General features: G+C 41.7%; 1 protein-coding gene across 8 annotated transcripts in view; it reads left to right on the forward strand.

Annotated features, from left to right (window-relative positions):
- The first annotated feature begins 4,026 nt into the window (after positions 1 to 4,026).
- The window catches only part of adcyap1r1a (adenylate cyclase activating polypeptide 1a (pituitary) receptor type I), a 33,837-nt gene continuing 24,984 nt past the window's right edge, over positions 4,027 to 12,879 (forward strand). For 3 of the 8 annotated variants that reach the window (XM_079569792.1, XM_079569793.1, XM_079569795.1), the window contains exon 1: positions 4,034 to 4,314. The gene's annotated coding sequence lies outside the window, so the exon portion shown is untranslated. Of the gene's footprint in view, positions 4,315 to 12,879 lie in introns of all 8 variants that reach the window. The other 5 variants (XM_079569794.1, XM_079569798.1, XM_079569796.1 and 2 more) reach the window with 3 other exon arrangements.

Consider the following 12,879-nt stretch of genomic DNA (forward strand, 5'->3'; position numbering starts at 1 on the left):
AACCAAAATCGTATATTTGAATGGTTGCAATTATCAAATCACAATGCAAATCTGTATTTACTCTGGCAGTGAAATATCTTTTGTAAACATGTTCTGAACTGCAAATCATTCTTGTATCATTTATTTCACCTTTATTTAAAGGAACAGGTCGCCGTTTTTCCACACTGAGATGTGTTCTCACCTGAGCTTAGATGAGTTGATGCGTACCTGTCTGGTCTTTGTGCGTGCGCTCAGTCACGCAAAGCGACCAAAGATGTTGTTTTGGTCTCTCCCGGTATATTCCTATAGCTCCAAACGGGGTGAAGTTAGAAGCGACCACACTCTCAGGCACTCACAAAGACCAGACAAGTACGTATTAAATCGTCTAAGCTCGGGTAAGAACATATCTCAGAATGGAAAAACGATGGCCTGTTCCTTTAAAGCAGAACTAAGTAACTTGTTTACTTTATAAATCCTTTTTGTAGTCTCTCTGGGGGTAATACAAGTGTTAATGGGATGATTGGGGCGTCTTTCATGTCCCCTTGGTGTCTCTGGCCAGAAAACCACACTTGCAACTTTCACTGCACCGACCCGGAGCACCAATATACACTAATATAATCACAAAGAAGAAGCTAACAGGCTAACGGGCAAAGTTAGCCGTGGGGTAGCGCCAATTTCACAGTATTTACAGCCAAGTTTGAGTGAAAAATAATCTCTACATTGTATAATTGGGTTAAGGCACAATGTACAATATCCCTCTCTCAGTTTGTCTTTTCTGTCAGCGTAGTATTTACTCTCACAGACAATTAATGAGTAAAGAAAACGCAACATGCTACGACACCTGCAATGGCGCTTATGGCCTCTAGGGGCACGAGTTACTTAGTTCTGCTTTAACCAGGAAAGTCCCATTGATATTAGTTACCTCTTTTTCAGGGAGGCTCCTCAGGGGAACCTACTGTACATATTTTTAGTGATAGGGGAATCCAGAATCGAACCCAGGACTTTCTTGCTCTGAGACATGAGCACTAACCACTGCGCCACCATGTATATTTCAGCCTTCTCTTTAATGTGTTCTGTGAATATTATCACAATTTAAACTGCAATCGTAATTGTATTTCGGTACTTGAAAGTAAGCTGAAAGTAATGATTGTAAATGTGCGATACAAATAATCCTTGGCGTCAACCATTTCCTTCGACACATTATTTTTAATTTCGATGCCAGCCACAGTGCTGCTACATGATTAATGCTTCCTGGGTTAAGGCTGTATAATGTGTGGCTTTGGGGACTGCAGTGACAGCTGAGCGTCAGTGTGAAGTGGCTCCATACTGGACTGTCACCTGTTACATAATACATAACCAGCCCTCACGAAGGCTGCTAAGATCACCTTTAATAAACATAAGGTCTTACTAGTACTCTGAAACATGACCATTCAAGCATGTTAAGTTAGCGGGAATCAACACTAGATCAATATTAATATGGGATCAGCGCGTTGCACTATTAATGCTTTTGTAGTGATTTTTAAAAGTTCTTTGGAAATCCAACCCTGAAATCAGTCAATTTGCAAAATGTTGTTGTTTGACGAGCAAAAACATGCACGAGCAAAGATGGATCGTGATACTAATGGCACGGCCCAGTTTGTCAAACGCCAGCTTGCGAAAGTTGAACGCCTGAATGAGAGCATCTCCAAAACTGCAGCTCTTGTGGGTTGTTCCTGGTCCGCAGTGGTCAGTATCTCTAATAATAAGTAAGTCAAGCAGAGAACAGTGATGAACCAGCAACGGCGTGGGATGTGGGGAGTGATGTCTATAAATAAGAATCAAATCTTGAGCTGATCTCTGTGGCTATCCGCAAATTCGTAGAGAGTGTGATTCATTGCTTCCTTTTGCAGGTGTTGGCTGAAACACGGACATTTTCCCCCACTGAATCTGTGATTTTGGTTCTAAGAAAAACTACATTATATATGCTCTTTTGCATGTCTCCCATCCCCAAATACAGCATTGTACATCATGCGGTACCGAGGTAGGCCCTTCACCGTAGAACCTCTGACCCTCAAGATGATTTTAAGGAATATTTTTAGACAAAAAAAAAGTGATCAAAAGCCTGGGGTGGGGGGTGGGGGGGTATTATGCAAAATCGACTTTTTCAAGCTTTACATCATGTTATTATGTCATTCCCTCATTAAAAACATGCCTGAAGTGTTGCCTTGGCACATTCACGTATTTTTGAGTAATCTGTAAAAACTCTGATGGCGGCCATTTTAGGGACAGCTTTGCCTGAGTCCTCCTAGGAACGCCCCCACCTCCTGGAGACGCCTCCGAGCTTTCGTCACCAGCCGAGTAACCAACCACTGCTCCTCAGCAGAACCCCCTCCCCACTGATGCTACAGACAGCGTGTGGAGGGGGCGTGTCTGAAAGGGTCAGAGGTTCTTAAAGAGACAGAGGCCTATTTCAAGACATTTGCTACAGCCATTTTTAAAGAGCAATTCTATACAAGGCAGTTATTGTTAATTTACTGCATTTACAGACCAACAGAAGGCTGCGTCATCATTGTAGTGTGACTGGTGCTATGTGATTGAAAAAAGCATAATACCCCCTCTTTAAAGTATTCTAGAAATGTGTAAAATAATACAATACAGTTGGACTCCAGCTCTTGGTCTTTTATCGATGAAGATAATCAGACCTCCTTTAAGCAAACTTGCCTACCTCTGTGCAACAGTATGCCTTGTGCTGCTGCTTACACGGGACATAATAATCATGCATAAAAGACATGCTTGATGAAACCAATCTGACAAACAAAGGTGTCAAGCCAGTGAGCTAATTGTTTCCTACGGGGGGCACAGTCCTAACCTGACCACTGTCACCCAAGTGTCCTGGATTGAGAGGCCATTTACAGGTCAACCCTTTGATCATGGCGGACCATCCAATCATGGCGTCATCCGCACACGTCCTTCAGCATGAGCCTCAGCGCCCGCACATCCATCACCGCGGCTCCTCCAAATCGTTCGCCGTTTTTTTTTCACAACCGCATCGACCAGTTTTGGCGGTGTGTCCTGCGATGCCCCTCTGAGCAAAACTACACAAAGGAGCGCGAGGGCCAAATACTTGCATCCAATGGAAGACGCAATCGAGCGTTCACCATGGCAACAGGCTGAAACCATTGTCTTGTTTTTTTTTTTCCCAACCTGCTATTATTGAGATGAAAATAGAGAGACGGCTTGATTACCAGCTGCTATGACTGGGTTTTGTGTGACTTTTTTTTCTCTCAATGGGAGGACGATGTTGATGGATGTTTTCAAAGGCTGGTCTGGGAACAGTATTAAAACGTTCCTGGAAGTGTCACACACACATCGCCGGCTATGCGTCATCTGCCTTTTTTTTTTTTCCTCCATCCAATCAAGACCCCTCATTGATTTATATATATATAGGGTTTAACAATGAGTTTTGATAGAAGGGATGTGAGCATGGGGGTTTGCAGCTCATTGCTATTTTATAATGGCAGTCCTCTTTACGATTCATCGATTTACGGCGGAGCTATCGCAACTATTCCGCCGCGTGATCAATCATGCCTTTACACAACTTCCCCCCTTTTCAAAATGCAATGTCCGCGCTCGACATTTGCGAGATGTAATTTAAGATGGTTTAATATTCCCGGGGATTTAGAGGCAGCTAATTAGAGTGAGCTGCCCTCCTAGTCCATGATGCCCCGGGGCAACGGATTTGGCGCTGTCCCTTGTGCTGAAAACTCGCATTAAAAAAAAAATCGTGCACTTGTTGGATTTGCGCGTGTGTGATGCAAGCTCCGGATGTTAAACTTTGGTCCTCCTGAACATGACTCACCCTCACAGATAACCGAACCTCGTGTCTTCTGGCGGGTACGGACTTGCGCATGCGCGTGAAATAGTTTGGGAACGAGTCTTGTCCTTTCTCAGATCGCCTTGATTTCCTTAAGTATAACTAAGTTGCTTTTTTTTTTTAATAAATATGTTTCTTCAGGGCTACTAACTAGATTTGCCTCGTTTTGTATAGACTAGCCAAGTCTCCCCCCAAGGACCTGTCGCCCCCTCCTCAAACTCTCCTCCTCCTCCTCCTCCACCTCCTCCTCCTCCTCCCCGCACAGCCTCGTTCGCCGTGCCGCAGCAGAGTGAGGAGAGAGGCGACGCGCAGTGGAGGAGACGAGACGAGATTTGGCGGACGGTAACTGATCTCATAGCCCCAGCAACGACAGCGACCGAGCGAGAATCCACAGAAGAGAAGGGGGGGGTAAAAAAAAAACAAAAAAAAACAGCGGGCTTCCCATGGCTTCGGTCATCCGCATAGCTCCGCATTACGCATCGGTAAGTTGCTTCTTTGACTTGTTATATATACAGTATATGTCCACATGCAACGTCTGCCCGCGCGCGTTCACCCCACGTCTCGGTGCTGTCGCTGCGGCGCATCAATTAAAGAAGAAAAAAAAAGAAGATTTGTCTTGATTTGTGCGGTGGCACTGCGGTGCGTTTACTGACACGAGCAGTGCATGTCTATAGGCTGTCTGTCTGTCTGCATGTCTGCCTGTCTTGTCTGTCCGCATGCATCTCCGCGAAGGTCATCATCTTTATGAATTAAACGTTTCCAATGCGAGAACACAAGGGATAAAAGGCGAGGGTGACATTAGCCCATTGATCCTGCGCCAGAGCGGTGGGAGAAAAAAAAAAACATTTGTCACCGAGCGAATGTAATTAAGACTGTTTTTTTTTTTTTTTAACACTCCAGAAACGAAATTACGCGTGACATGTTGTGGGAAAGCTGACTGACGCCGTGTGCAGTAATTGTTATTCTTGTGTTGCAATGTGGGGGTCTATGGCCTGAGTGATAAGACAGTGCTGAACATTCATAACAGCCGATGAAGATTTCAGCGTAGCGTCTGAAAAAAAAGTAGGATTTTTTTTTTTTCTTGCATGGAATCATTAATGTAGTTTAAAGGTATTGCCGCGACAGAGGAGGCTCGTGTGCTCGGAGAGATCATTTAAAATCAGCATAAATCCGTGTACACAAGAGAGATGATCAATTATTCATATAGTGCATTCTAACTTAATGCAAGTTTCTGCTGGTGGACTGGTAAATCTGTTGTATTTTCTCCTGCAAGCATGTTTTCTACATGAATAGATTAGACCCAAGAATGTTGTTGTGCTGCTGCTTCTGCTGCTGCTGCAATTGGAAATTTGATAAAATGGCCAAAGGATATGATGTTGACTTCAGGGCATTATGGCTGTCGATAATTATTCTGTGATTGTTGTAGAGCCGAGTCCATTTTCCTCATGTTTCACTCTTTTACATTGACTCCCCAACCTGTTATAGTAGAACAATAGGATGTGTTTGCATGACTCAAAGTGGATGTCCATGCTCTTTTACATTATGACAAATTAAGAATCCCAAAAGGACTTAATCAACAGGCCTACTCGTGTTGCTATAAGAAAATTGCAATCATTTAGGCAGTGTATTATCACCAGTAAACAACACAATAGAGCTGTGTCCAAAGCTCTGATAGGTTTAAAATCTCCTCACCCAGTAGTTTAGATCTATACAGGCATATGTGGAAGTGTGCACTTGGAATTGACTCATGAATTGAATATATAGTGTTGCTTCCTACAATTGTAGCCTATACCATTCATAGCTTCAATCCCCTCAAACTGTAGCACAAATGACCAGAGGCAGACTTAGTGAAGCGTCTTGCCCAAAAGCATGCACCGAACCATCCATTAACCCTCCTTTAGAGGGCGAATGAGTCTGACTACAATCACCCATATGTCTAAAGACTTGAGAGAAAACCTCAGCAGCAGCAGCAGCAGCACCTCACAGTCTTTCCTTTTATTTTGACTGCAATCACCGAAAGCAATTTTGCTGTTGTCTCCCTGAGCCACGTATCACAGCTCTGTAGTGACTCATTTGTGCTGAGCCATGCAGACCCGCTCCTCTTGCAGACTTGTTGCTCGGGGGAGAGTGTGGTGCTTCTGATACTAGAACCATATGCTCGGAAATCTTGGGGCTGTTTTTTTTTTTTACTCGACTTGGCTCTTCCAGAAACATGAGCATGCAGAGTGACATTTGGGGCAAAGGAGACGGAGAGGGGACAGAGCTAATTGACAACGTGTCTGTGGGGATGTGTCCATTTATAACATCATTGTTTAGACTCATGGACACACGGTGGGTAATGTATTGTTGACAAGATTGTATCTAGATTGTTGTTTGGACACGAACTAAAAGCTGGAAAAAATGGTGGAAAGGGTCATCTTTCATAACAGAGCCTTTCATAGAAGTCAGTTTCTCTTTTTTCACACAACCTGAGGCACATTGTCGTGATTTTTAGTTTAGATTTTTTTCCTTCTAATTTTGTCTTTGTCTTTGGTTAAGCTTTTAGCACCAGATGAACCTTAGTTGAATGAATGAAACTTTATTGTCCCACTAGAGGAAATTTGCTCTGGGCAGGTAGTGCAGACACAGCTGATAACATAAATATTGTTATTGTTTGGTTCGGGTTTAACCTAGTTCATAGATACATACAGTACAACTGCTGTTTAAAACTATCCCCTCATGATAAATATTGTTTTGTAGAGATATGATCCTTTGCATTTGACACATTCTATGCCACTGTGGCGACCTGCTTTAAAGTGAGTGACCACAATCCTGGATCTTTTGAATGTTTCAGTTATAAAGTTTACTCTTTTGTCTTCAGGAGGAAGGATTTTCTTTCTTTTTTATGGAGCAGGGGTCAGTCACATTCGTATAAATACGTACATTAGACACACAATCTGTAACTTCTTCTACTGGCCTACTGTGCATGTTTTAGGTAGATGGGTGGGACTGGAGTTCCAAGAGGAATCCCACCCAACTCGACACAGAAAGGTTCTGTATTTAAGGCTCTCACGATAATAACTATATTGACTCATCCTTCAATAAATCAAGAAAAAACAATACATTTATCGTATGTACCTTTATTTGCATTTTTCTCCCCACATTTTTCTAAAGTAGCTATATTATTCATTTCATTGTATTTCATGTTTATTGTGGGATATTTTAAAGATGCACTATGCAACTTTTTTATGTTATGTTTTTATTTAGCACCTTTACTTTCCATCCCGGTGGCCTCTATGAAGCTTCTGGATCAATTTCCTTTCAGGGTTTTTAGGGTTTCTGGACGGTTTTCTGAATGGAATATACATATGTAACCATGGAAACGGTTCAATCAGCAGTGAAAACCTTCCAGAAACCTAAAGCATTTTTTTTTTATCCTGGAGCGTCCCACAGGCCACCGCGATGTTAAGTAAAGGCGCTAAGCTAACCACCCGAGCAGCCGCTGGGTCACTGAAGGGTCAAATACACACTAATATTTTACATAAAAAGCTGCATAGTGCACCTTTAAGATGAATTACTTTTCAAACAAAGCTTTACTCTCATTTTTAAGCTTTAGAGTTACCATGGCATTTAAAGGTCCTCAATAATATCCTTTATTGCATTATTTTCGTGGTTCAATATATCGAACTTCAAACCCTGTTATTGTGACAGGCCTCCCCATCTGGTCCAGGACATGAAGCAGAAGCTCATGCTTTTAGGCAAAACGAACTGTGCATCCGAAACACTCATAGTTCACAATCAGCACCAGTCCCTCTTCAGTCCTGTTGTACTTCAGGTTTTGCTTTGACGTGGTTATGTCCCAATTAAGTCCCCACACTGCAAAAAGTATTTAACTAGATCAGTATAAACATCTCAATTTGAGCATAATAATCCAAATTTTAGTTGTTTTGACTAGTTAAGAAGTTCTTGGGCATTTGTCCTAGATTATTTAACTTGTTCTGAGATGTGTCTGACTCGTTTTGATACATTTCGTCCTTATTTCAGGTAATTTTCTTTGCCAATGGGGTAAGAAAATTGGTCTTATCTCATTGGCAATTATACTTTCTTATTTCAAGCGAGATTTACCCTAGAACTGGTCTGAAATGTCCTCAGACAAGCAAAGTAAACTTGGTCCCATCAGGAAAAGTGTCTAAATGAGTGAAAACCGCTCAAAACAAGATACATTTCCTCAATTCCAGTCATTTAAGCCAATGCTTGATATTTACTTTTTGTAGTGCAGCACCCTCTCATTTATAGCTGGGCTGCATCTTGTTTCGTTGTGGTTCATTCCTGCTTCAACCCTTTAAATTTTCGCCCCTTGCTCTAAAATCCAATTACTGCTCTGCCTCTCCCCTCCATGTGACATCTGTTTTAGCTGCGATTTTGCCCTCCAGTACTGTATGTGCGTCAGTCCATACTGTCGTGGCTGCTCACTTATCCTCCCTCCGCCTGCCCGACTTCATACGGCTCATTTTGACGGCTGCCTGTTCCTCTCTGTTTAGATCCGTCCGCTTTCGACACATGTCATCTCCAGGCTCTTACATGTCCGCCGCCGCCTTCCTCATCGGCCGCGTCCTATTACTCGATAAAGAGTCCTGGAGATGCTTGGGGGGTAATTGGATTTGCCTCCAGTGGAAAAGGGACACGACACTCAGAAGATTTTGAGTGAGCGAGCGGTGCATGCTGGGATATGGAGATGTGGATGGTTAGTGATGGCTGCAGTGAGAGATGTGTGCGCGAGCCGGGAGGGGAATGATTTAGTCATGGTTTGCTGTAGGGCTGAAACTCATGATACTGCGAGGAGTCGACTAGTTTGCAATTATTATCGTTGCACCATCATGATATAACATTTTCACCACAATAAAGGCGCACTGCGGAACATTCCAGGTCAGACGAAATAAGGTCAGCACAAATATTTAGTTGGGCCGCCTTCAGCTTTGATTGATTGTCTCACATACATTCTTCACAAAGATCTTGTATTGATGATGGGAGAGTGGGACCGCTGGGCCAAACAATCTCCAGCACATCCCAAAGATTTTCAATGGGGTTAAGATCTGGACTCTGTGGCCAATCGATGTGTGAAAGTGATGTCTCGTTTCCCCCGAACCTCTTTTTCACAGTGTGAGCCCGATGAATCCCGGCATCGTCATCTTGGAATATAAAATAAGATGAGATAAGATAAGATAATCCTTTATTGATCTCACAACGGAGAAATTCACTTTTTACAATCGACATTCAATAAGATCACTCAGGGTGTGCAAAAACGGAAATGTGCAAACAGTTTAATAGTAGAAAAAAAGATTATGTTATGTTAATATGTACAATAATAATACTCAATAATGCAATAATGAGTTGGTTGATCTGAGGATGTTTTAGGATTTTGGGATGTTTGTAAATTGATTTTGAGTTTGGACGTCCTATATTCCAAACAAGTGTGAAACATGAGCTGTGTACAAATTCAGACGAGGAACAAACAAAACAAAAAAAGAAATTCCTTTGTCAAAAAACAATTGTGTAAGAAAGTATTAATTGCAGGCTTTGTAACATTGTAATTGTTAAATTGTTGAAACTGCAACTCTAATTCTGTTGAGATCATTTTTGCTTCCCTAAACACCTGAAGCTTTTAGTCGTTGAATTGAGGATTTTTGGTTCTATTCACAGAAACTTCTTAGCTCTTGTGGTCAGAAAATGTAACAAGTGAACTCGACATGGCTCCAATAGCACTGAGGCCCCTCCTAAAACATCCTCAGATCAACCAATTCAGGCCTGTCAACGATTTAGAGTTTCACTAAATGATTACTTCCTGGGCGACTGAGAGCCTCTGCCTCTACTGCCATAATATTTACTAAAGCATTGTTACATTTTTGTATTGCGAAATCATAAATGAATAAATAAAGTCTTGAATGTTGATTTAGGCTCTTCTGTGTGTTATTGATCCGTATCTTTTTAAGTTAACAAAGCTGCAACGCTTCATTTTAATGGGAACATTCATAATGAAAAAGAAAAAAGTCCGCACAACTAGGTAGCTCCCAGAAAAGTTATTTAATGATGACTTACACCGTGTAACGTTTCGGGCCTGAGCCCTTCCTCAGACATGTCTGAGGAAGGGCTCTATAGGGCTCTATAGTCCACTTTGGTCCTGCACACTATTCAGACTGGATGTGCGTGTTTTTTCTTCTTTAACAACATTCATAATGAACTCATGATGAACTAACCATGAGATCATTTTGAGTTGTAAGTTCATACAAAGTTTGGTCCTTGGCGTGGTTGGTTTCTTTGCAAACAAAAAGATCATCATGATCATGATGAATTAATCATTATCATTAATGAGTTCATTGCCTGAATTAATGGTGTGAATTTGTGGGTATTTCATCATGAATCATCATGACCTCTAAAGAATTCATAATGAATTAAGTCGTGAATTCATCATGAATTGTGATGAATTCAAGCATGAATTCATGTACCCTTATTATAAAGCGTTACCCATGAGTATGTTCTGTCTAGTCCAGATAGCGAGTATTGATTGTTTGATAAGTTGTTGATCATTCTAATAATCATCGTTTCATAATTTAGCCATTTCGGCTCCAGTTCACTTCTCTTTTATCAGTAGTAGCCTAAAGTTTAGCCCTCGTTTTGTCCTGGTTCAGAAACAGCTGTTTTGTTGAAGCCAAACAGAGGTCTGCTGCTCCCAGTGTGGTCAGATGAAAAATGTCAACAGAAGCTATAAATTACCACTAATGTTCTCAGGAGCATTAAAAAATGTACACTTTGTTTTTTGAAGACTAGTAAGTGCAGTCTGGAGTCGGTGATAGATAAATGTGCAATGTGTTTTAAGAAATGGTTGATACAGTGACTAATTCTTAAGGAAAGAGTCGTTTCCTCTACTGGTCTTAATTAAACATGTTTTTCCTCCCAGTGGATACAAAATAAAGGATTTGCCCCCTGAGGTCGAAGACATTTTTCAGTTTTGGCATGCACAACATTTCAGTGTGACATTCTTGCGAGTCTGAGCACGAACAAGCCCTAAACAACACCACTCAATCCCTCGAGAGCTATTTCCTATTAACAACACCCCCAAAATCAATAAGACTTATATTTGGTTTTCTTTTACTCAAAAACTTGTCATTTACTCAAAAGCATGGTGGCTGTCGACGCTCAGCCAAAGGTTGTGGTTTAAATTCAGTGAGTGGAGTGTGCATGTTTTTATGGCGTTATTGGGACATACATTATGCATATGTGTTCCACTTAAGGCTGCGTGTGTCGCTGGGGCTGGAACAATAAACAGGCTGTGTTCAGGACGTTGTTGAATTTCAGTGGAAGGACAGGGGTCTCACATTATACACTATCATTCATTTTGATTGTTAGCCCAAAAAATCACAACAAAAACTGCCATTGGGTGACTCTACAGGAAGTTTGATTCTTTCCGTGTTGAATTTGCATACTGTGTGCCCTCCCTGTGTCTGTGTTGGCTTCCCCGCGGTCGCTCCTGTTTTTCATACCACAACAAAACATGTACCAGGGTCCACTCAGGGGCCAGGGTGAAGGAGAGTGTCTTTGTGTGTGTGTGGGACAACAATGGACTGTGGCAAGATCTGGATTTTCAGTTTCACAAAAAAACAAAACAACAACAACACCTTTGAAAGCTTGGGCTCAAATCCATGGGTGGATTTGGACCGATATTCTGAAGAGCGTATAATGGTTTAAAACTGGGGAGGTAGGACGACTGAAAAGTCCATGGTGGTAACTATGGTAACTGCCAAACTGCGTATGTTTTTGCCTTGCTTTTTTCGAACATCTTTCTCGTTTCTGGGAGAATCTACATGAAACAAAAACTGTCAGAAAGTTAATTGTCTTCTCTGTCAACTCTGCATGTATGAACTAAGGTCCAGTTATTTTTTCTTAACCTCTCAACCCCCACGATTTTCTCCAGTTTGGCTTTACCCAAATCTAAAAGGTTACAGCCTACAGGCCAGTGGAACGCCTACAAAAGTGATCTCAGATTTTTCCTGGTTGTGCTTCCATGTGTTGTTGCCGTGTCGCTTTTTGGTCACATTTTTGTTTGCGTTTTTGTCACGTTTTTGTCACATTATACTTTGCGTTATTGAAAACTTTATTGACACGTTTTCAATCTAAATCTGGTGCAGCCATCTTTTTTAATGTAACTGCACATTGTCCTGATTAAATAAACCAAACACTAAACTAAATCTTCATTATAGCCGCATTTTTGTCCCTATTTTGATGTTTTGTTTCAAGAAGCTTTTAGATTTGGGTAAAACCTGAATACCTGGATATAACAAGAGAAAATGTGCGCGACAAAGGTGGGGGTTAAGAAGTTGAACCTGTCCAAAAGTGGTGACAATATTCAAAAATATGAGCGTGATGACCACATGTTTTGAATGTGGTTTAGGTGCACTATGAGATTTAGGTGCGATTGGCTAAAACAAGGTGGCCTGGAAAAATTCAGACTCACCTGAATCTGGTCACCGCTGCATCGAATCCATTTCCCACAGCAGTGTCTACGCAAGCAAACAGGAAGCGGAGTAAACCAATCATCGAAGGGCGGGCGTCTGCCGTTGATGCGGTGTTATAAGCGGTTTTGCATTAATATTTTGATTTATGAATCACGAAACTCACCTACTGTCTATGTGTTTTTGGTCATGTACCGCCGATTGGAGACACGCGAGTCGTAGATTGTTACTGAGGGACGTGAGTGACGCTGCTCCCTAACAACCCATCACGGCAAAGGGGAATCATTCTGGTCCCATCAGGCTAAAAATGAGGTGTGCTTGATCCCAATCCCAATATATGTCCAGCCTTTCTAGAACCATTCAAACTGTATCCAGATTGATATTTGTACTATTTGTATTTGCTTTGTATTGTCTGGCTTTTGTCATGTTATGGCACAAACAATGGGTGCAATGCCATGGCATGTTTACACGCATGGGTCTCATGTGTATTCAGTAACACGAACTGATCCACTCAAATAAAACAAAATAAAAGTCACATCAGTTCATTTTTGTTTTAAGTAA

This window comes from Gobius niger (genome assembly GCF_951799975.1).
Source record: "Gobius niger genome assembly, chromosome: 13".
In the NCBI taxonomy this organism is placed as follows: Eukaryota; Metazoa; Chordata; class Actinopteri; order Gobiiformes; family Gobiidae; genus Gobius; species Gobius niger.